At 42.4% G+C, this 27,877-nt stretch overlaps 1 protein-coding gene across 7 annotated transcripts in view; it reads left to right on the top strand.

Moving 5' to 3' along the window:
* Positions 1–27,877, top strand: part of PALM2AKAP2 (PALM2 and AKAP2 fusion) — a 298,140-nt gene that overhangs the window by 182,226 nt on the left and 88,037 nt on the right. The window contains exon 1 of one of the 7 annotated variants that reach the window (XM_054177885.1): positions 8,164–8,251. The exons of 5 other annotated variants lie outside the window; for them this stretch is intronic. The gene's annotated coding sequence lies outside the window, so the exon portion shown is untranslated. Of the gene's footprint in view, positions 1–8,163; positions 8,252–8,314; positions 8,383–27,877 lie in introns of those variants that run through there. One more of the 7 variants, XM_054177886.1, reaches the window with a different exon arrangement.

Here is a 27,877-nt window from a genome sequence, read left to right as displayed (position 1 = left end):
ACTTCTGATCATTGCAAAACACAGCGAAACTAAGACATCAGCTTGCAGAAGGGACAGCCGGTCCCTTGGGCTGGCCACGTGTTTAGTCACTGGGGCTGTTCCCTTGATAATTCAAGGAAGAGATACATCTCTAGAAAACTGTGATACTGTGTTTGGTGAGAAAAAAGCACATTTTTTGTCATGAGACAAAGAATTTCTTCTTTGTATATTATCCACTTGTCTCTGACTTCCTGAGGGCCTTCAAGCGGGCTTGGACTTTTCATTGAATTATTGCTGGTGTTGCCATCCATCCTGCAGCAAATTCTGCATCCCAGATGGAGGCATTTAGCACCATTGTAATAGCACTGCAAGGAACAAGCATACAGCCTTGGATATAGGGAGGGCTGGGTAAAATATCTGGAGAAGACAGATCAGATACTGAAGATTTGTACTACAGTGTGCAAAACGTGTAAGAGCAGATCACATCAAGAATTTGCAGGACCGCTTGTTAAGGCTATAGCAACATAAAGGTGGAAAGGTTAGGAGTGTGGCAAGTGAGTCTTGCTGTTCTTCTATGTAGTAGGGATTTCAGTCTCTGAAGGCTGATAGGGTTCCCCATGTAGAAGTAAAAGCAAAGGCAGAAGGATTTGTCTTCTCTGTAATTGTCAGTGCACACCTGTGGCAACCCTCCAGGAAAAAGTGTTACAAATGTGCCATTCTGCATTTAGTTGATGTTAGCACTGTGTTAGCTCTGTCTGGTAATTAAATGTACAGGATTTAAGAATACTGATTTGTTTCTGAGGCTGCTCCTTGTGAGCTGAAAGAGTTAGGAACACCTAAATATGAGCATATGAAATTTAAATAGTATTGTTTTTAATGGTTACATAAATAGTTTTGTGTAATATTATTTATCAGCTTTCGATTCTTATCTTGGTTTTAAAAGTTTTGTGTAATGTTCTTTCCTGCTAATTACACTTTCTTGCACTAGACCATGCTACTACCTCAGCTCCTTCAAAATGCACCTCTTTCTCCACATCTTTGTCTCAAGAGACTTTTTTGCTGTAACTGCAACCTCTTCTAATCCAGCTACCTTTCCCAGTTTCTACTTCCCACATAAATCCATGCATGTTTCAAAAAAACATCCTCTTTTGCCTGTTGCTTTCACTCTCTCTCTCTCCTGATAGATCTCCTTGCAAGATCAAACAAGATCTCTTGAAAACCTCTGATCATATTTTGTCTCTGCTGAAAATCCCATATTGCCACATGGCTGAGTTTCTGATAACTGTTCCTATTTGCTGCCACTTTTATTTCACTCTAGTTTCTTGTGCCTCCCACAGCTTCTTATCTGCCTTGTTGGATTATCTTTCTTGAGGTGACTCTGCCCCCAGTTTTTCCTGCAAGGACAAATGTCTTTGGTCCTCAACACCCAGTATTGCTTACATTATGATAGCATCAAGTGACCACACAGAAATCATTAGGCTGAATGAGAACAAATTACTAAAGAAAAGCCTGTTTCTAGTTGAGGTAGCCACTTCAGATTCATCAATGAGCCACAGCATATAAAAAAAATTGCATCTCTCCCCCTTCAACAAACTATTTCTGTGTTACTTTCTGTTTTGTACAACTAGAATTAGTAGCTACCTTTACAACCAAGTCCTTGCAAATACTGTAAGTTGAATACTCAGTGAAATACAGTGTTCGAGTGTTTATGGGTAGATATTTAAACATTTTTGCACTGTATATTTTCTGAATGGGCTACACAAACAATTATACTAACTCTACAGACTTTCTTTTAACTGTAGAGCCTAATGTATTTAAGCTGCTGCAGAACAATACTGCTTTATTCTTTGTAGAAAACTTTATTGTTTGTCTTGTCATTTTTATTGTTCTAGTGGTAGTGAATAAAACCCTGCATCTGTTCCTCAGCAAGGACTTAATCCAAAGCTCATTGAATGCATTGGAAGAGCCTGCACTGGTCTTTGGATCAAGCTCTAGCTCACAAACAAACGCTCTTTGTGAGAATATACTATTCAAGAATTACACAGAAGAGTTACAGAGGTTCCTTATTTCTAAAATAATGATTGCTCTTTAAATCTTTTTTGCTGTGCCTGTTTAGTTGGAAGAATAATATGCAACTGTACATAATTGTTGAAGAACTGTAGTCTGTGATTATCTTGCCCTAGCAGTTAATATAAATGTTGAATATGTAATGCTGTGCTATATTTATATGGCTCTTCCTATGCATGCAGTAATTCAGAAAGTATATAGAGATATGCTCCCTGCCCCTGAGGATGTTCAGGCTCAATCAGGCAAGCTGGACACGAGCAAGGCATTGTCCAGGTCTGCCTTATGTTGATGTTATTGATGAAGCAGACTTGAAAGAAGGATTTGTAGAATAAAAGAAGGATACTACTGAATGGGATTTTTTTCTGTGCTTTAGAAAAGGAACAGACTGAGTGGAGGCACAAAGCCCACAGCAGCGGAAAGAAACAGGGGCTATTGTGGAAGAGGGTACAAAGAGACTAAGATAAGGCAGGAGTAATCAAAGCAGAAAACATTAGCTGGAGTAAAGGTTATAAAGAGCTTTAAATGAAACCTTACAGCTCCAGATTTGCAATGACTGCCTCTTCACAAGAAGGAGGGAGCACCATGAGTCAGTTTTGCAGTGGAATTCCCTGAGTGGCAATAAAAAAAATTAATCTTATTCTTTACAACATCACAGGTAATGAATACTTCTTTGGATTTCTTGTGGAAGTAACAGTTCCCATGAACCACAGAGAACACAATGCTAGTGAAACTTGGCTGTTTTGCAACTGCAGAACAGAGCAACTTTTTCATGTGGGCGTAGGTTACACAAACAGTTACTATTGGGTATTACTCCTGTGACAGAATTACATGCAGTAAAATACACTGCGCTGTGTGGTAAGTGCTGGCAAGGCTACGCAAGTAGTTGGTAAGCTGATGATGACTAAAACAGTTTGTGGAGCTGGTACTAAAACATTACTCACTCAAGGAGTTACATTTAAATCAATGAGATTACTCATATAGCCTGCTGCTGATAGAGATCTTGCCAAGCTCTTCCAACACATAATAGATGTGTGTAAATGATCTTGTTAGTCAGCTGAATAACTTCAGAAAATAATTTGCAAGTTCATACTACGTTAGTATTTGGACTCCCTAGCCACAGCTAAGGTTCTGTTATGTTCTGCAAACACCTAACAGGCAGTCCCTGTCCTAAAATTCATCAACTCATATAGGCAACTAAAGGAAAGTGATTTGCCTTCAGTCACATCACAGGTTATCAGCAATACCAGGAATAAAACAGGGATCTCCAGTCAGTTCCCTGCTGGCAGCTCCCTGCCTCTGTAATACTTCGCTTTTCATCCCTAAACTGAAAATAAAGCATTTATGAATGCGACCTCCAAATTTCCCACAGCTCTTCTTCTATTTGAGTGACGGATCTCTGCATTCATTAGTTTTATAAATGCACAGAGAATACACAGAAGTCCCATTTTCATCTCATATGCATTACTGGAAGCCAGTGCATTCCCTCATCCAGCTCATCTGCATGTCACTCTGCAGTCAGAGAAATAACCAGAACCACAAGGAAAGGAAAACAAATCTAATCACAAAAATCTTTGACAGCTAATCTAAGACAATTAAAAATCTGCATGCCAAGCAAAACTCATTTTTCATATTTGGTGAAACTCAGTGTAGAAGCTACCAGGTCAGGCATAATCATTCAGGACTGCATTTCATTTTAGAAACGTAATATAAGTGCCTGGCATACCCAGCATCATTATCACAGTATTTTTCTTCCTATCTTTATTCTGAAGTGCTCTCAGCATCTTTGGGAGTTCACAGAGACTAAGAATAGTATGCTGGGCTGTAAAACAACAGCCTAAAAGAAAAAATAATAAATCTTCCTAATAGGAAGAAGTATCCCCATCAATTTTTTCTTAATTTGAAAGTTTGCTGCATAACAATAAAAAAATCTGCTTCACTGAAACTAGGCTCCAATACAGTGACAAAATGCTAAAGCAAAGACTCTGAGTAACTCCTCTGTCTCCTGGACATGGCAGGAGCAGCAGATGTGGATATGGCTTCACTGCTTTCTCTCCTTACTTCTGTCTTCTGTCCTCCAAACATCTCTGTTTTTCATGTCTTTCTTTATCTCCCACCCTGAACTGACCCATATCTCTTCCCCTTTCCAGGCACTCTCGTTGTTGGCAATGGCTCTGTCCTCTTTTTGCCCATGGAAGAGGACACATCTGTACAGAGGCAGACTGTAAACTAGGTCAGCTTATGTGGCAGAGAAAAAAAAAAAGGGAGGGGGAGTAGAAATAAGAGCTTTTTGTATAATAACAATGTCTCACACAAGTATGTGGCCCAGTTGTCAGAGGTATTGAACATTTGCAGTCCCCATTGTCTTCAGTGGCACCAGTCCGCTTGTCCACAGGTTATGCATATAGAAACACACCCTTGGTTTTGCAGAGAATTTCAGCTAATTGGTTGCACTTCCTTTAGCTTTCCCAAGTACATCACTTGAGTCTCAGAATCCATTTTTTGGGGGGTTTCCCTACATGTCCAGCCCAGCCTTGCAATTTACATTGGAAGAGAGATAAAGTAACATTGACAGTGACATATCCCTTTTCAATTCACAGGCCACATAAAACAGTGTTAAAAGTAACTTCTTTTCTCAACAGGTATTGGTTTAATGCACCTGATCTTTACACTCCTCCTACCTCCAGAATTTTAGGACAATAGTGACTAATCTTGCAGTTATTTACATAAAGGTATTTTTAAATCACAGTAAAAGTCAGGGAAGCCTACACTCTGGCAGTTCCATCTTCCATCTTGCCCCTACCTGATGACCTCTGTAATGCTTAAAAAAAAAATTACAGAGCATTGACAAAAAAAACCATCTTTAAATAGGAACTTCAAGACATCATTTTCTTCTGCTGTTGTAACTGTTGAAAATGCAAATCAGAAGCAATAGGCAAAACTCATTAAAATGTACATTTGATTTCCTCTGTGGTATGTTAGTCATGTGCTACCTAATTAATACTTGGTAAATGCATCCCTGTCACAAGAAACAAAACAAAACAACAAAACCAAAATTCAGAGTATCAGTGTCATGTGTGATCCTGCTTTATCTAATGGAACAAAAATCCTGTGCTGCAGTCATGCAGTTCAGTCCAATCCTCCATAAGGCCATTAAGCAGGAGAGGAGCAGAAGGTAACAATTGGAACAAAAGGGCAGAGGGGTGGGAACCCTGGAATAGGAGGTCTGAGTTCCCCCTTTGGCAACGTAACAACTTTGTCTGCTATGAATATAATGGATTTTTCTCTACAGTGCAGTATTACCAGTCTCCAAAACTTGAGGTCTTCAAAAGGCATGAGATTGGATAATGCTTATTTTAATTTAGATTCTGAGGCCTGGAGGGGACCTTTCTGAGTGGTTCTGAAGTTTTTCTGCAACTCAAAAGACTAATTTATTTTCCTCCCTCTTTTGCTTGTGGTAACTGGCATATTTGGTTTCTAGCAGTTGAGTTTCTAAAAACCCACATGGTCAGAACTGTAAAACATCCAAAAGGAATACAGCCCTCACACTCCTCTTTCTCCCTCTCTCCTCAGCAGCTCCATATTGTCATCTGGATGGCATATCTATCTGGGGGCAGGGTACAGGCTTGTATACCTGTGGGGCAGGCTGGCAGGTGTGAGCAGAGATGCAGGTTCATGCAGTTGTTTCAGTTAGACATTGGAGCTGCAGCTTCCCTCTGCCTTCTGCTCATTCCCTGCAGACAGGCTGAATAGAGCTGTATTGCAGTTGTAGCACATGCCCTGTGTAGCTGTACTGCATCGTGGAAGAACAAAGGGTAGGAGTCCTGTCTTGGGGCAGGTAACTGAACTGCAAACATTCCTAGATGGTGCAATGAAACACACCCGTGCTCAGAGCTGCTCTCCGCCTTCCTCCTTCCAATGCCATATGCTAGTGGTAAGTAAAAAATGTGCATTAAAAAAGGCCATCCTTGATCCAGAGAATTTACAGCAAAGCATGAGAGAGAGAAAACAGATGGCTGCAGATACAGAGAATGTCAAACAGTTGCCTGGGTCAGAGACCTTGGTGGGGTTTTGTCTCTACCATACTCTTTGTGCTTTCAGACACGTATGCTTGCAAAGGGGGCCATGACCACATAAACTTTATTACAAAGATAATTTCTTAGTGATATTAGTAGCAGCACCAGCATATAGTTCTGCAATTAGATATGTATGCATCTTTGTCCTTGTACCATTAGCTTTCATTACAAGCTTTTTTCACTATCACAGGCATTCGGGTACACACCACGTGCCCACGCATGAGCATCCATGTCCTTGAGCCTCACCAGAGGATAAATTAGCAACAGCAGCATGTAACCTCTCATTTAAAACATTGGCACCTGAAGAGTGGAGGATTGCAGATGTGACACTAAACTTTAATACAGACTCTGGAGAACTAGAGGTTTGGAAACCTTGTGCCTGTGCTGTGCAAATACAGAGATGTTAATTGGGTTAGAAAGAAAGGACACCTGGATTAATGCGATCTATCTGAGAAGAGTCAACATTGCTGCTGTAAAGTCCTGTCTTAAACAAACCTCTTGGAGGTCTCTGAAAGGGTCAATGAAAATGTGGATAAGGGTGATCCAATTTCCATATCAGAGTGGGTTTCTAAAAGGCTCTTGACAAAAGCTTTTAAGGAGACTGAGCAGTGACAGCAAGAGGGAAAGCCCTGGGATAGCTCAATAATTGCTTAGAAGATAAAATGCAAGGTACAGGAATAAATGACCCGTTCTCACAATGGAGGCAGATGCTGAATGGTGTGGGGGTCTCCAACGATCAGTGCTGGGACATGTGTTGTTCAGAGTATTTGTATCTTACCTGGAAAGGGAGTAAAATAGCCAGGTTCATCCGTGGTATTAATTTACTTGGGTCAGTAATGAGGAGGAATATTGTGAAGAACTAACTACCCAAGGACATTATGAGGCTGGGCAATGTAAATTCTGTGTAGGCAAATGCAAAATGGTACACACAGAGAAATAATCACCTAAAATGGTGGGCTTTGAGCTGGCCGTTGCATGAAAAAAATCCCAGAGTATGACAGAGATTTATAGAAACATCAGCTCTGTGCTCAAAAATTCCTCATAAATATTAAAACACTGTTGTGCCACTGTGTGAGACCATCTTTTGCCTACATCTTAACTAGTTTCTTTGTCTCAAATGTGTTCTATTAGACCAGGATGATATTCAAGAGGCCATCAAGGATAAGAGGTGCAGAATGGCCTATTGACAAAGGACTCCATGAGCAGTTTACAGCCGTTCAGTCAGGAGAAAGAATGATGCAAAATGATTGCCATGGAGGTCTGCAAATCCATGAGCAGCTCAAAGAAAGGTTTAGGAGCTGTTCCTTACTTCCAGCACAAGAGCTGAGAGGATAACTAAGTTTGCATTGAAACCAAAAGTAAAAGGCAGACGTTCTTAACAAAAGGGGTGGCAGACCGATGGTAATTCTTGCCAGAGCCTGCTGTGGTTCCAGGGGACATTTGAAGATGTCCATGGAAGTCAGACCCACTATGTGAAACATGTTAACAGAAGAAGGGGGGGGAAAAAACCAAACAACACACACCAACACACACACACACACACACACACACACACAACCCAACCAACAAACAAAAGAAATCCCCCAAAAAACCGCCAAACCACGTAAGAAAACCCGATCAAACAACTAACCCAGACGTAAACAAACAAAAATTAAATAAAAGCATAAATACAATAAAATAAGCCAAAACCAAAACCAAACAGCAGCGGAAGCACCCCGACACCCTGAGCTGCCGGCGGCGGGGAGTTCCAGCTCCGCACATCCCCGGGACCGCCTTGCTTCTTGCTGGAGCTCGGCCGCCCCCAGGGCTAGGATCCCTCCCCCGCTCCTCTCCCGCATCCGTAACAGGAGAGGGCTGGCAGCCGGGCGGGTAACCCGAGCGCGGCGGGGCCATGAGCACGGGGGGGATGTGCGGAGCCTCTGCGGGACGGGACGGGACGGGATGGGACGGGACGCGGCGGGGCGGGACGGCGCGGGCGGCGGCTCTGCCCCCCTCTTCCTGGCGTCGGCGAAGGGGGCGGGCGAGGAGGGGAGGAGGAGGGGGAGGAGGAAGGGGGGACTCGACGTGCCGGGGCTGAGCTCGGAGCTGGCGGCGCACGCTGGGCGCCGGAGGAGCGTCCGCGCGTTGGAGAGGTACCTCCGTGCACGGGGCTGCGCTGTGTCCGTGCGCCCTGCTCTCGGCTGTCTGTGTGTCCGTGTGTCCGTGTGTCCGTGTGCGAGCGCGGCTCCGGGTGCGGGGGGAGGCGTCAGTGGCTGCGGCTCCGGCAAGTTGTCTGGCCCTGGGCGGGCTTGCGGGCGGTGGGTGCAAAGGTGGAAACGCCGGGGAATGGGGAGGGGGTAACAAAGCGGAGCAGAAGAGGTAGTGGCGCGGGGTCGGTAGAAATGCGAGGAAGGGCAGGGGAAAGGCGAGGAGGGAAGATGGAAACGCAGGGAGGGGAGGCGAGGAGGGGAAGGGAGAATGGGAATGCAGGGAGGGGAAGGGAAGAGGCAAGGACGGAAGAGAGGATGCTGGTGGGGGGAACGTGCCCTTGCCCTCGCCCACCCCACGAGATGTGCCCGCCATCCCCGCGGGTAACCTCACGCCTGCACATTCCCCAGGGGCAGGAAGAGTTGGGGGTGTGGGAGTGCTGCGGGTCTCCGGGGGTGCTGGACGGGGCGGGGGGTGCGGCGTACAGAGAGCTGGGTCTGTGCACGAATCCCCTTGATGTCCCCAGGTAGAGGGAAGGCTCTTCCTCGGCGGCGATTTGGGGGTCCGGGGGTTGCTTTGCAGCCTTCCTTGGGTACGGCTGTTGTGCACAAGATCTGACCGGGCTGGGGGGAGCAGGGAGGGGAGACCGGCTTGGAGGGGGTTTTGTAAGATCCCAAGAAACCCGTGACGTAATTATTTTTTAATTAGCATGTTTTTTTCATAGCTATCTCAGTTTTTCCAGGACTCCCCTTTTTGAACCGAAAAATCTCCTGTACCTTTGTTCCAAGTCTTTCTATTTTTAGCTTCCTCAGTAACAGGGCAGCATGAGTTTCAGATATTTTCTTTTTATTTGGTTTCTGCTTAGGACCACTGCAGTGTAAACTTCTCAAACACTGGTGTCTCTTCCTAGAAAGTTACTGGAATTATTACTGAGGTGGGCAGCCAGGCAGCTACTGTGGGTATCAGTGTTTGAGTCCCTGGTAACAGCAATCATTACCCATAAAGAGCGGTTGTCATACTGGAGTTTGGGTTTTATCTGAACATAAATCACCTCTCTGCTCCCAGAAGATGTACATTAGGGCAGTAAGTGCCAGCCCAATGTTAGAAGAGATAGAGCCGATTCCCCCCTTGTGATTTTAACAGTGAAATAAACGTGTTGTTTTATTTTGAGATGTGATTAGCAGTTCAACATTGTAATGATATCCCCTGATTCTAGCATTGTCTCATAGCTTTGGTATGTCAATTTGTATTCATGCTGTGTAAGTGTTATGCAGAGGTTTTGCCTATCTGGCAGGGATTTATTTCACTTTCACAATTACATTTTCTGGTCTCACTGGCCTCAGGAACCCAAGGAAGGTATATACATTGGTAACTCTGGTAGGACAAGGCTTCTTTTTCCTGAGAAGTACAAGTTACTTCATATATTTTTAGATCATAGCTTTTATGTCCCTACACACAGCAGAGGATGAAGTTATAGCTGAAATTGTGTCCTTGTAATTGTTTCTGACCAGTCAGTATTGAGTGTGTTCTTAGTTTATCTTCATTGTATCTCAATGCCAGTCCATTTGCTGCCCTTTGATAGCCTCTGCCAAAGTAAGTTTGCACACACTTACAATGTCACATACAGATACTGGCTTTAGATAACTGATAAGTTAATTTTTGGTGTTAGTTTTCAAGCACCTGCCTAAGGAGTACAGGTCCTGGGTGAGCTCTGCAGTAATTTAAGCCATATTTATAGATGTCTTACGGAGTACTGATAAATAGTAGCTTTTGCTGCAGCTGGTGGTTATCTTTCTTCTTTGTGGACGTGCAGCCTCTCTACTAAGAGATGTGTCTGTAACTGCCCAGCCCTTTTAAATTACCCTAAAAGCCTGTTGACTTCAGCTAGAGTTTTGTCTAAGAGAAGAATGCAGGATCATATGGCTTACAGCATGAAAAGTATACCCAGCAGAATCCTGAGCAGTTTGATGCATACTTTGATCATGGGATGAGTTAATTCATGTCTGGTTTGTCTTGTCTGAACTGCAAAACTCACTTTTCCTACTGGAACCACCTGCTGATTTAGCAAGCACTATTGATACTGCAATTTTAGCAAGATATGAAGAGCTACATAATGCAACATCTAGAACTGCCCCTATTATTGCCATTCACAGTGTGATCTTTCTCTCACTGGCATGCTGCAGCAGTGATTTTTCAGGCAGTTCTGACCAGCAGTTAGTTCATTCATGGTTGTGGGCTAAACAGGGATGCTCAAGCTACCAAAATTGACTTTGGTGGCTATCTGTCTTAGCAGGCTATGCTGAAGGGGCCTGAAGTCCATCTTAAATTCTGTGTTACATTGATGCAACTTTTCATTGCTGCCTTTCCATTCCTAGGCTAATTCTTTGTATTTGTTTTTATGCCTCAATTTAATGACAATACTCTAGGTAAATTCTGGACTCACCATTCATCAATTAAATGTCCTTTCCATTACTCCCATCCAGTAGACAGCCCATTGAAGCTGATATGGGTAGCCCTGACAATCAGATTGGGGGGGGGGGGGAAGTTGGCCTGTTTATTTATGATGATACTCACTTACCTGAGTACTGCATTTGTCCTGTAGAGAGAAGCTCTTTAATTGACCTAAACCACTAGAGTACAGCTCTATAAAATTAATTGTAAAATATAACAGCAGCACTAAAGGCCAGCAAATGCACTTCTCTCTCTAATTTATATCATTCTTTTTGAGCCATATGCCAAAAAGTTACTCATTTTTTTCCCCACATCTCCAAAGTTTTTAGTTATTTCTGCTTAAATAATTGTAAGGCTTTTGGGTTGTATTGCTCTGCTAATTAGTATTCCACATCCATCTGTTTCATCATTGTGCAGGATAAATACTAATTACTTGTGGCAAGACAAATGCAGTTGAGCAAAGTCCATACTATATGAACTCTCTGGTTTGGGATTCTTCTGCTGCTAAGGAATGTCCTTCACAGTGTAGCTTGATAGTGAGGGACCTGGAGGATAATTCTGTCAGGGTTTAGTCTTTAATGAGGAAGCAAATCTGGCAGTCTTCCTCTGTTCTGAGGTAATGTAATTTGAGTTGGTTTTCATATCAACTATCTTAAAAAGTGATCATAGAATTCTTTGGCTTGGAAGGGACCTCTAAAGGTCATCTAGTCATTTAGCCCAACCTCCCTGCAATAAGCTGGAGGGTAGGAAAGCTCTTCAGAGAGATCAGGACAGGCTGGATCAATGAGCTGAGGCCAATAATATGGACTTCAACAAGGCCAAGTGCTGAGTCCTGCTCTTGGGCCACAACACCATGCAACACTACAGGCTTGGGGAAGAGTTGCTGGAAAGCTGCTCCACAGAAAAGGACCTGAGGATGCTGGCTGACAGCTGGCTGAACATGAGTCTGTGGTGTTCTCAGGTGGCCAAGAAGGCAAACAGCATCCTAGCCTGCATTAGGAGCAGCATGGCCAGTAAGACTAGAGAGGTGATTGTCCCCTTAGGCTTGGCACTGCTGAGGCACACCTTGAGTACTAGATTCAGTTTTGGGTGCCACAGTAGGAGACATCGAGGTACTGAAATATGCTCAGGGAATGGCAACAAAGCTGGCAAAGGGTATTGAGAATAAGTCTTATAAAGTGCAGCTGAGTGAGCTGGGGTTGTTTAGTCTGAAGAAAAGGAGGCTGGGGGAGACCTGATCACTCTCTGCAACTACCTGAAAGGAGGTTGTAGAGAGATGTGTGTTGGTCTGTTTTCACGAGTCACAACTGATAGGACAAGAGGACATGGCATCAACTTACGGCAGGGGAAGTTTAGGTTAGATGTTAGGAAAAACCTCTTCATTGAAAGCCTTAAAGACTGCACAGGCTGCCCAGGAAAGTGGCTGAATTTCAGAAGACACATAGTTGTGGTTCTCAAGGATATGGTGTAGTAATGGCCCTGGCAGAGTTAGATAATGGTTGGACATCATGATCTTGAAAGTCTTTTCCAACCATAACAGTCCTGTGATTCTGTGATCTTCGACTAGATCAGGTTGTCCAGCCTGACCGTAAGTGTTTCCAGGGATGGGACATCTACCACCTCATTGGGCAGCCTGTTCCAGTATTTTCAACACTCAATATGTAAAAATAGTTCTTCCTTTTATCTAGTCTAATGTTACCCTCTTAGTTTAAAACCATTACCCCTTGTTCTGTCCCAACAGATCATGCTAAGCAGTTTATGCCCATCATTCTTACAGCCCCCCTTGAAGTACTGAAAGGCCATGATAAGGTCTCCCAAAGACTTGACTTCTCCAGGCTGAACCACCCCAACTCTCTCAGTCTTTTTCATAGCTGACGTGTTCCATAACTTTCGTGGCCACCTTTGGACTTGCTTCTACAGATACATCATTCTGTACTGAGGACTCCAGAACTGAACACAGTGCTCGGGGTGAGGCCTCACCAGGATGGAGTAGAGGGGCAGAATCACCTCACTCAACCTGCTTGCCACTCTTCTTCTGATGCAGCCCAGGATGTGGTTTGCGATGTCTGTTTTGAGCTGATAGTGTAAAGTTCTACCTCTGTGTTCCAAGAAACATGGAAGGTGCTTCCAGAGAGTCAGTCGTCTAATCTATTGCAGACAGGGAAGGTTTTCTAAAATAGCCCAATGGCAATCTGTCATCCTAGCCATTGTGGTTGACCTCAAGAATACAGATGAAGGATAGCGTGGCATCTCAGGGCCCTTCCAGTACTGTTTTCTGTGATCAAGTGAGAATCACAGAATCACCAAGGTTGGAAGAGACCTCAAAGATCATCAAGTCCAACCTGTAATCACAGACCTCATGACTAAACCATGGCACCAAGTGCCACATCCAATCCCCTCTTGAACACCTCCAGGGATGGTGACTCCACCACCTCCCTGGGCAGCCCCTTCCAACGACAAACGACTCTCTTATGGTAAATCAGTACTGAGCTGTGTACAAAGGTTTAAAAGAGATGCATTGCACACTAACTTCTGGAGACCATGAACATATCTAGCTTCTTCCTGAAAAACAAGTCTCAAGTGCTGAAGTTTTGCAGCTGTAAAATGGAACTCTTGTTTTTTCCTTTTTATTCCCTGAAGATTCTTCAGGGCTGTTTTATACTTTTGGTCAAGCACAATGTGTTGAAACTCTAATTTCAGCTGCTATTGGAAGATTCATCCTAGTTTATAAAATCAAACAAACAAACCAACCCATTTTAGCTACTGCTCAAAATTACACACTACAGAAATCTAGATTTTTGTCATTCCTTATCTCCCAAATAATTGTTGTCACAGTACTTGGTTGGTCTGGCATTATGGCAAAAAGAAGGAAAAGAAAATATATTTTTCATATTAAATTTCTAGGTTACCAAGACAAATTCTGGGGTTATTTTTGGTGATGAGCAATCTTCAGCAATCCATTACAACTATAAAGCATGCCATCTTTCATCTCAGAAAGAGATCCTGTGACTTAAGGTGATCATTAATGAGAGTTCAGAGTTTCACTTTTTCTTCGATAATGGTAAGATGCTGAGTTTATAGGAGACAGGAGAACTATGCCTGTAGAGGAATCCTTCAGAGATGTGGTAAAATACGTAGGTGTAAGAAGACTCAAGTGTTAGTCAAGTAAGTACACTTAATACTGTACTTACACACAATGTACTGCAAAAGTGAGGATTTTCCCTGGGTGTTGTTTCACAGAGAGAATAAAACAGTAATGCATTTAAAATGCAGCAAATTCCCTTCAAAACGTATGTATGTCTTTGGAAGGGTTAGGTTTATTACTTTGAAAGAGCTGCATAAACACCTGGCAAAACTTTGGTATGTGCTACTGAATCACAAAAGCATGTTGTGTGCATTTTAGAATTTTCTTTTTTGGCTTTGTCTAACTGACTAAAGAGATGAATCATGATCTGGGAAAAGACTGCTGGACTTTTTTTCCCAGAGTCTGTTGATTCCACTGATGTCTTCTGTCACTCTGGACATAATTTCCCATTTTCTTGGTGAAAAAAAGAAGGGAAAAACTTTCTATCTGTAAACTGCTGAAGTCTGACTGCTTCCTTTAAACAGGAATGATTCCCCACGTTTTACTGTCTTTCTTTTTTCTACACATGTTTTGTGTTGCTTTGTATAACATCTGTTTTTATGAAGTATGTATGAATCAGGAAAACTCTTTAAGGATGTAGTGGGTGTAGTACTACTAGTAAAAGGTGGCTTATGTAATTTATTCCTTTTCTAGCAGCTAAAGTGTACCAGTTTACTAAAGTAGTGAGAAAAACTATCTCATGCCTTGATAATTGCAAAACAGCTTTAAACTGGTGACACATTAGGATCGTACTGACTTAAACAGAAAAGCAAACCAAACCAACTGGAGCACTAAAATCACAATCACCAATGCGTAGCATGGTAAGTGTGACAATTCTGTGGACTGGACCTGTGTGCACATGCAACTGCATGTGAGGGCATATGTAGCTTCCTTCCTAACAGTTTTTCCCTAGGCCTGATATTTGACATCACAGCTGTTATTTTTTATCTACTAAATCCAAGAATTCAAGTGGACATCTTGTGCCTCATTATCTGGGGCAGTGGCATCCACATTGTTTGAGCTGAGCTTAATACCAGCCATTTTCCCCCTCAGTACTCCAGGGAAAAATGCAGCTCCATCTGTATAGATGATTGGAGTGCCCTATTTCTGTGTCTCCTTAAATGTGGGGCAAGTTTAGTAGTGCCAGTTGAGAATAATTCCCTAATAGGATTGCTAATACACAACCCAGATCCACCTATGTTTGAAAAAACTTCACTTTTAAGAAATTCCCTATTTTTCAATAACATCATCTTGGATAGGCTTCAGGGAGACATTAGACCAGAAATAGGAACCAGATTAAATGTACACCTTATTAGCACCCTGCCCCAAACTCCACTGTGAAACTAAATAAATCAGTATACATCTATTAAAGAAAGTTGCAGTTTTGCCAGAGGAGTAAAAGATTATTTTTGTTAAAGCAGGTGAGGTTTAGCCAGGAAGTGTTGAACAAAGCCTTTGTCTATTTAGCTTTGTTCTTTTAGGAATTTCTCACAGCACTCCTGTAGCTTGGTAAGAAAGACAATGTGAAGCCAGTCTCAAATCCTTAATATTGTTCTATCAACTTTCCTTATAAATAGGTCATTTTATTTCCAATTTTAGAGTTCCCCATTAGCTGCTACCCTGCCCCCAGAGTGAGTGCAAGAAAAAGGTTTTTGCTGGTGATGCTCTTGAGAACCTATGTGTTGCTATGAGAACTACTATCAATAAACCCACAGTCACTTAACCTGATTTAAAAACAGGCAAAGATCGTGGAAGGTGAAGGGTATGTTGTGGTTTGTGTCATGGTTTGATATTCTAGATGTTCCTGTGTTTTCAGGATGTGTATTACTGGCACAGATTTTTCTCACTGAGGAGAGAAGGGCTGTGACCAGCCAGAGTATGAAGGAAGGGCTGGAGGACTGGGTATGTGAGGAGGAAATGTAATCGCAAGAGTTCAAACACATTAAGGTCTCAACATTGTATTGTATGAAGTGTTCACAGCCTCGGGCCAAAACAGGACCACACCGGGGCAGGTTTCCAGCAATGTCGCTCTGACGTAGCTTGGCTGAGCTCGACAGGGCTATGAGAATGATCCAGGCCTTCATTGCTCCTTGCTCCTGCTGCTGGTTGCAATCATCAAAAAGAAAAATTCACGCAAAGTTGTGGTCTGGGTCTTTGAGGTCTTTTCGCTTTCTCTGCATATTTTCAATATCTTCATAAAATAATTTAGTTTGGAAAAAGACCCTGAAGATCATCAAGTCTGTATTTTTCTCTTGTGAAAGCAGTGGATATACTGAAATTGGTTTAATCAAACCAGTTGTTTTAGTTATTTGTCCAGATACAAAGAGTAGTATGGAAGAACCTGTGCTAGCTTTAGATGCTATTGTTTAATCTGATAAAAGCAGGAGCAGGGAAGTCATTGTGCTCCTGTACTCAGCACTGGTTAGGCCAAACCTTGAGTCCTGTGTCCAGTTCTGGCCCCTCAATTTAAGAAGGACATTGAGACTCTTGAACGTGTCCAGAGAAGGGCAACGAGGCTGGGGAGAGGCCTCGAGCACAAGCCCTATGAGGAGAGGCTGAGGGAGCTGGGATTGTTTAGCCTGGAGAAGAGGAGGCTCAGGGGAGACCTTATTGCTGTCTACAGCTACCTGAAGGGTGGTTGTAGCCAGGAAGGGGTTGGTCTCTTCTCCCAGGCAGCCAGCACCAGAACAAGAAGACACAGTCTCAAGCTGTGCCAGGGGAAGTTTAGACTCGAGGAGAGGAGAAAGTTGTTAGCCATTGGAATGTGCTGCCCAGGGAGGTGGTGGAGTCACTGTCCCTGGAGGTGTTCAAGAAGGGATTGGACGTGACACGTGGTGCCATGGTTTAGTAGTCATGAGGTGTTGGGTGACAGATTGGACTTGATGATCTTTGAGGTCTCTTCCAATCTTATTGATTCCATGATTTTATGATTCTAAGACTGAGTCTGACCTGCATCCATCTGATGCTGGTTGTCTCCATGAAGCTTTCCATCACTGTCTTGGGGCTGCCTGTAGTTTATGCTTTCACTTACACTCTTCTGTTTCAATTCCTGGTATTGTTTAGTCAGAGACATACTAGCTTCCTTCATATATTTTCTTGCCAATGAAACCTTGTTCTTCCTCTTTGATTCTTGAGTTCATATGAGACTTGGAATTTCCTCTGGATTCCTGAGGAACAGCAGCTCCAAGGAAGCAGAGCAGCAACCATACTTCAGGGGGAATTTTTGGACTTCAGGTTGTTCCACCTGAAATTCCACCTGAAATACTTTAAAAGAGGAGCCAACACAGGCTGGAAGAAGTGCCCTTTTACTTTCTGAAAATGAGGCCTTTTAATGGCATTTTTGATGGGCACTTTCAGCTTCCCTGTCTTGTTGCCTCTGGCTTTCTGGGTCCACATTTGTACTCATTGTGGTATGTAAAATGTTTTTATCAACATGGTTAATAAGAAGTGGCATGGCACAGTGGGTCAAAATGCATATTGACAAAGATTTCTAGGGAATAGTTCTCACTTAAAAATACCTCTTAATTAGTTGACATTTTTAAGCAGGGCATATTTTAAACCCTCAAACTTCTTGAAAATCCATCTAATTAATTTAGCAGTATTAACAGGGAGCTCAGGTAATCTTGAGATTTCTGGAAGGATCAGCCTTGAGGGACAAACCTTATATTTGGAGGTGTCACTGGGAATCTGACAACAACTACTAATAGAGAGTCCTGTAGTCACTCAGTGAAACTATTAGTACAAAAGCAGGACTTCCCAGAATTTAGCTTTGAATGTCAGTTTGTTCCACACAGGTTTTGCAGATTTCTTGGAGGTGGTGAAGGTATGACAGTGGCTATTGTCATGGCTTGATCCCAGGTGTTTAGCAATTGAGTCAAACTGGTGTTGACTAGTACATAAACCAGGTTTTCAGCATCAGCAGCCTGTGATAGAATTGCTGTTTCTTGTAGGGGGTTTCTTCTTCATGGCTTTTTGTCAGATGCCATCAGATGCCTTCTGCTCTGAATAAAATGGTTTTAGGCTATTTGGCCTCTCATTCATTCCCCAGGCCTCTCCATAATTCAGGACTTTCTTCTGCATAGCAGCAATGAGTTGACAGCAACATTTTTATGTTCTTTGCTGCCTCATGTGGGATATGTGGGAAACCCAGTTCAGCTCTGGGGCATGTCTTGCCTACTGTTCTTGTTGACTCTGGCGAGTCAGTGTATCCTGCTGTCCTGGGTAAAGAACATGACTTCTCTCTGATGAACCAGATAGGGTTTGTATTAAATCATCTCCTGCTGGAAACCTCTTATCAGAAAAGGATGATAGGACTGATCTCTTGCGTGCTCCAAGACTGGATTATTGCAAATTTTCTGAAGGGAAATCATGCCAACACCCTGTGTTCTCAGCAGTGTGAACTCTCAAAAAAGAGACTTTCCAACACAGCCCAAGAGGATATTGCCAGCTGATCACCAGCTGTCTGGGATACAGACCTGTGGGGCAGAGGACCATTTGCATGGTGTTTTTTAAGGACTCCTCTTCCTATGACAGTAGGACATGTTTCTGCAAAATGGAGAGTAAAACTGGGATGCAGGTGCAGATGTTACAGGGGGTGTGTCTGTTGTCGTGTTAGGCACTGGTAGGCAACCCAGAAGTCAAAAAACCCCAACAAATATGTATAAACATCAACAACACAATTTCTATTAAAAATAGTGGTGAGTGTGGAAGAAGGAGAATGAAAGGATGTTGCTTATAGCAGTGTTCATTAAATTAAGAGCCAGCTGGTATTTAAAGCCATGGCCAAGTTGCATTAGCCAGAGGAGTTCATCTGCAGATGCAGAAAATCTGAGATAATTGAAGACTTTTACTAATGTAACATGTGCCACCCTTACCTTCTTGCTGACACATGGACTGCACTCGTGCTGTGGTGCATGGTCTCTGGAGGACAGCAGTGTCAGGGCCAGGTTGTGCCCCCCCTTTCAGTTTAGTCAAAGAGTGGATTCTTCAGTGCTTGACTCATTGCAGAACCTTATACTTCTGCAGAGAAAGCATGAAACATCAAACCAGAGGTCTCTACTCACATTTTTAAAAGGGTTTGTGTCTTCCAAGTGCAGGTGTAGCTGCTGGTTCAGACTAAAGGAGTGAGCTGTGAATATCTGCACACCAAGATGTCAAATTACCTCTGCATGTGCTCTACCAGCTTGCTTGATGGTGTGTTCTTAGGTAGTGAGGACCTGTGAGTTGATCAGGAGTGTAACAACAGTGCGGAGTGGGTTTAGTTGGAGTGTAACAGCAATGTATTTTATAGATTAAGACTGAGTGTGTGCTTTGTCCGACCTCTCACTGTCATCAGCCATCTGTCAGAGTGCAACTGCCTTGGGAAACACATCATGCCATTTAAATCATCTTTCTAGATGATGTATCTAATGAATACTTAAATTTTCCTGGAAGACAGAAAAGAGAGGGAGAAATTTAAAAGGAGACACTGCAGGGCTTGCAGTTCTTGTTGTGACAAATGTGAGTTTGAAATAGAATACATACATTTTTTTAATGAAGAAAAGGCAACCCACTTTCATGCAGGAGGACTTCACTTCGCTAGGCATTAGATCAGAATTCTGTAGTGACTTGATGGCATTATTCCTCAAGAACATGGTGGTGGGCTCCAGCACTAGAGGAGATACATGTTGTGGAGTGCCATGCTGACAAAATTTCTCAAACTCCACCTTGTCAGCACCTTGAGCATTTGGAATAGCTGGATAGTATGGAAACAGGCCTGTACTGCTCTGCTGCATTTCATGTTTGGGACTAGATGCTGGGCCATACAGTTAGCTTTGGGCTGGTGAAAGAGATTTTGTATGTATATTCTGCTGCTGGACATGAGTGAGCTGCAGAACAGCAAGCAGTAATCAGAGAATCACACAGAGTCACCAAGGTTGGAAGAGACCTCAAAGATCATCAAGTCCAACCTGTCACCACAGACTAAACCATGGCACCAAGTGCCACATCCAGTCCCCTCCTGAACACCTCCAGGGATGGTGACTCCACCACCTCCCTGGGCAGCACATTCCAATGGCGAAGAACTCTCAGTGAAGAACTTTCTCCTCACCTCCAGCCTAAACTTCCCATGGTGCAGCTTGAGTCTGTGTCCTCTTGTTCTGGTGCTGGTTGCTTGAGAGAAGAGACCAACCCCATCCTGGCTACAACCACCCTTTAGGTAGTTGTAATGAGTTATGCTGCAGAGCAGTATTTAAAGTTGTTGGGTTTTTTTCAGTAATTTCAGACTTACTTGGATTATGTGGGCTTGATATGGAGCTTGCTATAGATAATGTAAGTTTCTCCACAAAAGAAAAGCCACATAGAGACACTGAAACCAAATTTGTCTCTTCTTCAGCTTAGAAGGAATGAGTACAGTCTTATTTAGCTATAGAGCAGGTTCACTGAAAACAAATTTTGATTTGTTAATTGGTTTTGTTCTAGGCTTTTGGTTGGTTTTGGTTGGTTTGTTTGGTTTTGATTTTGGTTTGGGAGTTCTGATTTTTTTTTGTGTTGTGTTGTTTGATGGAGGGTTTTTTGTGGGGGGGAGGGTTGGTTTGGTTTGGTTTTGTTTTTTAATCTTTAAAATTTCAGAACATTTCCTGGGCTGAAGAGTTAAGACTAACAAAAACATTTGGATTTAGACTGTATTGTAAAGATCAGAAGAGTCTGAAAGAATGACTTGTCTGGAGCCTTTGTTGTTCTTGTGGTTCAAACACTGTTCAAACCCTTCTCTGAAAAGCTCTGATAAAAGCTACCCCTCCTCCAAAACACCAAATCATTCAAACCCACGGCCAAAGCTTTCAGTAATGCCAGTGGGTATGGTTTGGCAAGAGAATAGCTTATGATTTTCCTCTCTGCTAACAAACACAGATGAATAGAGAAATATGTTATTAGTCTGTCTCAGTGTTTCCTACACCCTGTGGCAGCGTTGCCAGAGATTCTTTGGTTTGGCTGTTCATCAGGTAACAACAACAACAATAACAACAAAAATTGTTCTTGGAGTGGCAGGGCAGAGTTGTACTTCTGACACCTGTGGTGGGAAGTAGGTAAGGATATGGTGAGTCACATAATTCCTCTCCAAGTAGCTGACTTTGCTCAAGGGACTGGCTGGGGAAGTAAGCTTCACCAAGGCAATAGCACTGGTTTATATCCTTGCTCAGAGGAAGCAAACAGCTCTCACACAAGTGTATTTTCCAGTCTGGATTACCTTTGCACTGTCTCCACTTTCCTTCCTGAACGCCAGTGTCCCCAGTTTCTTGTTCTGCAGGGCAAGTTGTTCCCTCCCTCCACCTTTAACCTATTTCTTGTCATGCAGCTACCTCAAAATTTTTCCTCTTTCAGGGTATTTTTTTTCCAGTTTCTCTTGAAGTGTTTGCTGGCACTGGGTGTCAAGGACCTAAACAAGAGCAATGTGTGCATATTCTAAATCCTTCCCAACTCTGATCATTGACTGATTTATGTGAGGTTGAGGGAAAGGTTGATTCATTTTCTTCAGGGGAGTGCTTTGGGTGTTCAGTTGATACTGGTTTCTTGCTCACATAAGCTGTATGTTTGAAAAGTAACTTCATATGTGACAGGAGCAGTGTGAGAACCCATGGGGAGGTTATTAGCTGAACCAAATTCTGCTACCAGCTGTGCACCAGCAAATGTCAGCAACTGCCCCAGCTGCTGGAGAGTTCACACAGATCCAGTGGTACAGCAGAGTAGAAGATTTTGGCCCTTATCACCATGTCAGTCCTTCGGTCTGATTCACCACAGAATTAATTCATCTTGTTTGTATCTTAGATGGGCTTGACTGAATTACATTTTTTCTCATGAGATACTGTCTACCATTACAAAAGCCTTTCTGGAATGCAATTGCCAGGCTATTCTTTTGACTTTGCTGAAGCATCCTGTATCTGCATTTTCAACATCAGATATATGTACCTGGCATGCATAACACTCATCCAGAACATGAAGCCAGGAAGAGACCTTGAAAGCTTGACCTTACTCCTCGTCTCTTCCCACAGTCCTGCTTCTTCTTACAAAAGGTAGATTGGAAGCAGTACTCCGGGTTTTGGGAGGAAGGCTTCCAGATCTTGCAGGACACAAGCTTCTTCAGGGGCTAATGCAAACAGCCTAAAAGCACAATTCATCCAGGCCTTTCTCTCTAGAGCATTACTTTCTCTGAAACAGCTGTAAGTTGTTTCATTCCATTATCTTTTCAGAGAAAGAGCGGAGCTTTCCAAGCAAGGGCAACAGTTGGCTTTTTCACCATCAGTGGAAGTTACCAAACAAAGCAGCATCAAACAGCTGCATCAGAAATAGCTTTTCACTAGAGAAAACCTCTTAAAGGAAATTTCTAAGAGCAAAGATTTAATTTTTATGCTTAATATCTCACTCTTCAGTGTTGCTGCAAGCCAAACAGTTTATTCACAGTGCCTTTTGACAACCAAAATTAAAAAGATATTTAGGAATCTCTGGTAGTCTAGACTCATAGTGGGATTGCTGCCCATGTGCTATTATTTTCTTCTTCCCCTGTGGTGGTAAATTTGGCAGTCTGTCAGAATGGAGTAAGATCTTGCTACTCCTGTCAGTGTTACTTGGTGAAGTCATATATGCCTTTTTTTCTCTTCTAAATACAAATTGTGCTGCTCTTGTGCTTATATACTGCATCTACTGTGAGCATTGTATGGGCACTTCTACTGAGGCCAGTGGGACTTCTGAGTTTTTGCAGGACCATGGCTTTTGCCTCTCTTTTGCCTTTCATACATGTAAAGCTTTTTTTTTCTTTTCTTTTCTTTTTTTCCCCTTTCCTTTATAAAATTAAATCAACCTGCTGGGATAAAACTCATTGCATAGAAGGAAAAAATGTGGGATGTTTCCTGCAAACAATTGATGACAAACTCATTGTACTAAAGCTTGTTGAAAAGGAACTTTTTTTTGGGGGGGGGGGGGGGGGGGGGGAAGGTGAGAATAAAGGAATTTCCTCCTCCACCCTTATGTTGTTGAGCTGTAAACTGATATTGTTGAGAGGGGAAAAAAGTAGCAAGCCTTTAGTTTTCCTCAGGATATTATGGTGTGATTTCAGTGAAAACTTTTAAAGATATAGCTGTCACTCTAAAGGCTACAGGAATTCCATTCAGAGCAAAAAAATTAGTTCTGTGGGGGTTTTGTTTTAATTTAAGCATAGTCAGAGCAGTTTATTTCTGCAAAACACATCCCATTCTGAAGACTCAGAGATTTCTCTGCCTAATTTTATATTTCAGCGAGAATGAAGTCTTTTCTTATGGTGCTCTTTATGAAGCAGCTTGATAATTATTCCAGCAGATAACCAAGTTTGCTCTGGCAAAACACTGAAGCCACGAACAGTACAGGCTTGTGCTTTTTTTTCAGAGGAGCATGGCTACAGCTTGGTCTTGTCAGGCAGCAGCAGTTATGTGTTTAGCATTTGAGCTTTCTATTAGAAGCTTCTTAACCAACTAATGCATTATTGGTGTCCGACATCTCGCACAAGAAGCTGATCCCTGGTCCAGCCTGAGTCCCATGAGGGAATGTGAAAATGCTATTTAAAGGTGTAGTGGGGTGGAGTATATTCCATTTCTGTATTTATGAGCCAAGGTGCCTAAACCTAGGTTTCACCCTAGCCTTTTTTCAGTTTGTGTTGAGGTTGCTTTCCTTGAAGCACACACTAAGCAGCAGGGTCTGAATCCTATGATGTCCTGTGCATTTATTTTACTTTATCAAACTGTGATTAGGCTCGCCATCCCACTTTTTCCTATGTTTCTTGGTACCCACAGGATTTCCCACAGACACAAGCTGTTGTAGGAATGCAGATCCCAAGATCTTTTTCTGGTATCTCTCTCATATTTCTCTCAAAACTCGAGTTGTCTTTTAATTTTTTTCCCTGATGGTCTGGTTCCTGTTACCACTCAAGTGAAATCACAGGGATAGATTAATGCTGCTCTGAATATTATTAATAGTTCATCATTGCATCTCTAATTAAGATTGGAAATTGGATTTAAATAATTATATAAACCCATTATAAGAAGTAGTTTCTGTCCCAAAATCTTAAGTAGACAGAGAATAAAGAAAACAGATATATCTCGTTGCTCAGTAGACAGCTTTGCTACCTATAGACTCCACAGGGCTGCAAACTCCCATCAAAGAGCAAAAGCATCTTGTATCTTTGCATGCTAGTTTAAGTAAAATTCAAACCTAAACCAATTTTTAGTGGCTGTGCTTGACAGGCTGAAGTTTCTACAAGTCTTTTTTTGACTGAATCTAGGTAGCAAGTTACCTCCTGTAACCCTGGATGAAGAGGAAAAGGATATGTAAAGTGTGGGATAGATTCTTAATTTCAGCCTCCTAGGTTAACTCTCACAGTTTATGGACATACTTCAGAAGTCATAATAGTGCCCTCCCTTGCAGGATCAGCTGATCACAAAAGTTAGAAGGAGCCTTTAAAGGCTGCCGGCTTGTTTCCCACTGCAGGAGGACAGGATCAGGTTTATTAATTAGCCAGGCTTGCATTGCTTGAACTGGATATTCCTTAGTTGTAGGTGAAACAAATATTAATAGTTTGAAATGTGGTATGGTTTTGGTGGTTCTGGACTTGCATCACTCCACCCTGAAACTGTCACAAGGTGAAGCCTGGGAAGTGGTTGGAGGAAACAGTGAGGCAGAGGCAGAGTGAAAGGAAGCTCTCACGGTCTGAGGCAAGGATTATGTCACGAAGAATAATTGTTTTGTACTCTTAATTGCTAGCTTGAATCATGCAACCCCAGCTGACATGGGTGGAGAGGTAGTGAGAATATGGTGTGCCATAGCTGCACTGACTCACAGGGCAGTGGTCATCTACCTGCTTATTGATATATGGCTTGCCATGAAAGGTGCAAGAATGATGTCAGTGGGTAGCGTGGGCTGCTGCAAAATCTCTTCAATTTGTTAGCTTGGACCATGACTTAGTCACCGTAATGGGGGATATTGGAAGCAAAATGGGAGTTCACAGCTTTATCCCATTTCAGTAGATCTGTGGGTAGGGTAAGCTTTCAAATCTGCAGTAGCCTCTCTAGAGGTACATGGATAAAAATGACTTAACGAGACCTTGTACTTAGTTCTTACAGATTTCCTAAAGCATGTCTGCTCTCTACCAGATGCTTTGATCTGCTGAAGAGGCATTTAAAGGGAATACGGCACATTAAGTTCAAAGTACTGGTTTAGCACAGAAAGTGTAGAACGTGATATAGATCCTGCAAAAATATGAACATATGCAAGTAAAAACAAATAAACATTAGCCTTTTAGATACAATCTCAAGTCTGTGTATTGTGGATAACTTATTTGTATGTACCGACAGCTTGTCTTAGACAAAGCACTAAAGCACAGGGATCCAGAGGCTGAATCAGACTCAGAGAAGATAGAGACAAAACAATTTGCAAGAGATTCTGCAGGAGGAGAGTACAGGGTTACATAATTTCAAAGTAAATTACCCCTTAATTTCCTTCTTAAAGACCAGCCATCTCAAAACGTGAGTGGTGTCTGTCTCCTTCCCAAACATTTGACTTCCACATCAGCTCATCATCTTCATAAAACTGACCACATGAAGCAGATTTGTAAAGCAGTCTCCATGTTGATGCAGCTCATTTCACACAGTTGTTTTCACATGTGTGCCTGCTGTTGAGTATCAGCTGGGGTTTTTTAATTGGGGAGGTGCAGATAAGTATTTCAGTTTGAAAGCATGTGAGTGTGTGTGGCACCATTTTGCTGGGCCTGCAGAACAGTCATGTAATTGGAAAGGGGTGTGTGTGACAAACAATTGGTTAGTGGCAGTTTCAGCTTCCTTAGTTTAATACCCATTTCAACATGACTGACCTATAAAGCATGTTTCATACCAAAGAAAGAATTTCCTGACAAACTCTGCTCATGGTACGTCCTGCTCTGGAAGAGCCATGCATTGGAGTCTGTGCAGGAGTAATAAAGCCAGTAAAAAGTTTTCTGTTGATATCAGGTAGATATAGATTTAATTGCATTCCCCTACAGATGGCATGACTGAGTTAAGATAAGAAGCTGAAATTAGAGGCATGGGGGGAGAGAGAGACAGAGAAAGAGATGGCCTGGTCTAAAACCTGATTAGGGCCACTCCAGTGCTGCTTTTGATCAATCCGTCAGTGCTCTAGATCAGAAAATAAGCTGATCAAGTTTATAGGCGTAATCTAAAGCCAGGACAAAATGTTGTGTCATATGACCCTTACTAATTTTTAGTCAATTAAGGCAACTCACTGGAAAATTTCTTAAATTTCCCTAGTGATGTATAACTGGGGCATGCAGGGCGGGGGGGAGGGAAATCTTAAAGGTTGACATCTGTCAACAGAAGCTAAATGGAAAATATGTGGGACAGCACTGCACAAAAGTGATTGAAAAACCCAGGGGTACATCAGTGAATGACATAAGTTTAAACCAGTAAAGACTCTTAAGTAAGTTGCAGCTTCAGCAGTTTTCTTGGTTAAGGAAACAGTGCAATGATGGAGAGGATTCTACTCAAATACAGTTTCATTTGCCTTGAAACTTAAGGCTTTTTATCAGCTCCTTCAAATCCAATTAAATTTAATCCTTTGGGGTTTGGAAATTTCACCATTGCCACGCATACATTTTCCAGCTCGGAATCTTACTAGCCCTCAATACATCTATTACTTGCCAGCAGTTCTTCACTTTTTTTCCATGTGGAAATTCTCCTTGAAATCAGATCTGAGTTCATGTTCACTTGAATTTCAAATTATTCTCCCTAGTTCAGTTGGAAAGAGCATCTTGGTCAGAATACGCTTGTAATAAAATCTTGATTTGATCTGAGTCTTTCTGATCAGTGGATTACCTTGTTTTTATGTACTGATTTCTTAATATGTGCACCCTCCAGCTTCACGTGGCAGCATTTCTGTTGATAGAAGTTTGTAAGTACTGCTATAAAACTAACATACTCCATGTTCAGCCAACTAATTAGCATGACTTTGATAATCAGCCTGAGGTCTTTGGGTCTGAATTAACTCACCTGTACATGCTGCTTAAAACCAGGACATCACTGAAGTAACAGTGTAGAGGTAGACCTGAACAATTGGGTGACAGAAGGAAGGAGAAGGTCTAAGAAGAAGAAGCACTCTCTTGATCAAGTCAAGTTCTGAGAGCAGTAAGTTGTTGAAAAACAGCTCTTCTCAAAACATGCTTTGCAATTGTTTGTTTTTCATCTGCATGAGGCAGAAAATATTTGTTGACTGAGATCATGATTTCTTACACTTCTGTGCACATTCATCAGGTCCAACAGTGACAAATCTTAATCCTGGGGATTGAAGCTTACACCTTCTTCCCCAAGGACCTTTTGTCATCTCCAGCAGTCAAGGGATACTTCATAGGAATGAAAAGTTATTTTCACAGAATGGGAGAGAATGTCACACACCCCAGATGGGCTGTATCTTTGTGGAGAGCAAGGCAGTCAAGGAATGCAGCCTGAGCATGCTGTCCTGCCTTATGCTTATCAGAAGTGCTCACATGTGCTACCCAGGGTGAAACTGATCAACAGATGGTCCATAATCCACATTCTCTACAAAAAGGATCATGTATCTCTTAATCCATTGATGAGTGATGTTACAAGTTTCTTTGCTGTTCAAAGGACTCTGATTGTGCTTTCTGGCAAGCATGAATAGACCCTCACTGCTTTCCTCTCTCCCTCTCTAATGTTGCTTTTATACAAGGTGGGAGAGGAAAGAGCCCTGGTATGCTGTAAACAGGGATGATGCTCTGAGAACCAACAGGAATCCTTTTGGTTGCTGTGTCAAATTTTTCTAAGTTTACAATCATGTCTCTTCTCCCTTCAAGCACTCTCTGAGTCTTGCAGAGCAGACAGGGTCCTTTGCCATTCATAATAAAGACGATGCAGGTAAAACGATGCCCTGTCACGGAGGCACTGACAAGAGCGCCTCTAATATCACTGTCCAATTTTGTCATGACTGC

This window comes from Dryobates pubescens, chromosome Z (genome assembly GCF_014839835.1).
Source record: "Dryobates pubescens isolate bDryPub1 chromosome Z, bDryPub1.pri, whole genome shotgun sequence".
Classification (NCBI taxonomy): Eukaryota; Metazoa; Chordata; class Aves; order Piciformes; family Picidae; genus Dryobates; species Dryobates pubescens.
Note: the sequence above shows the minus strand (reverse complement) of the source record. Positions and strands in the feature narration are given on the sequence as shown.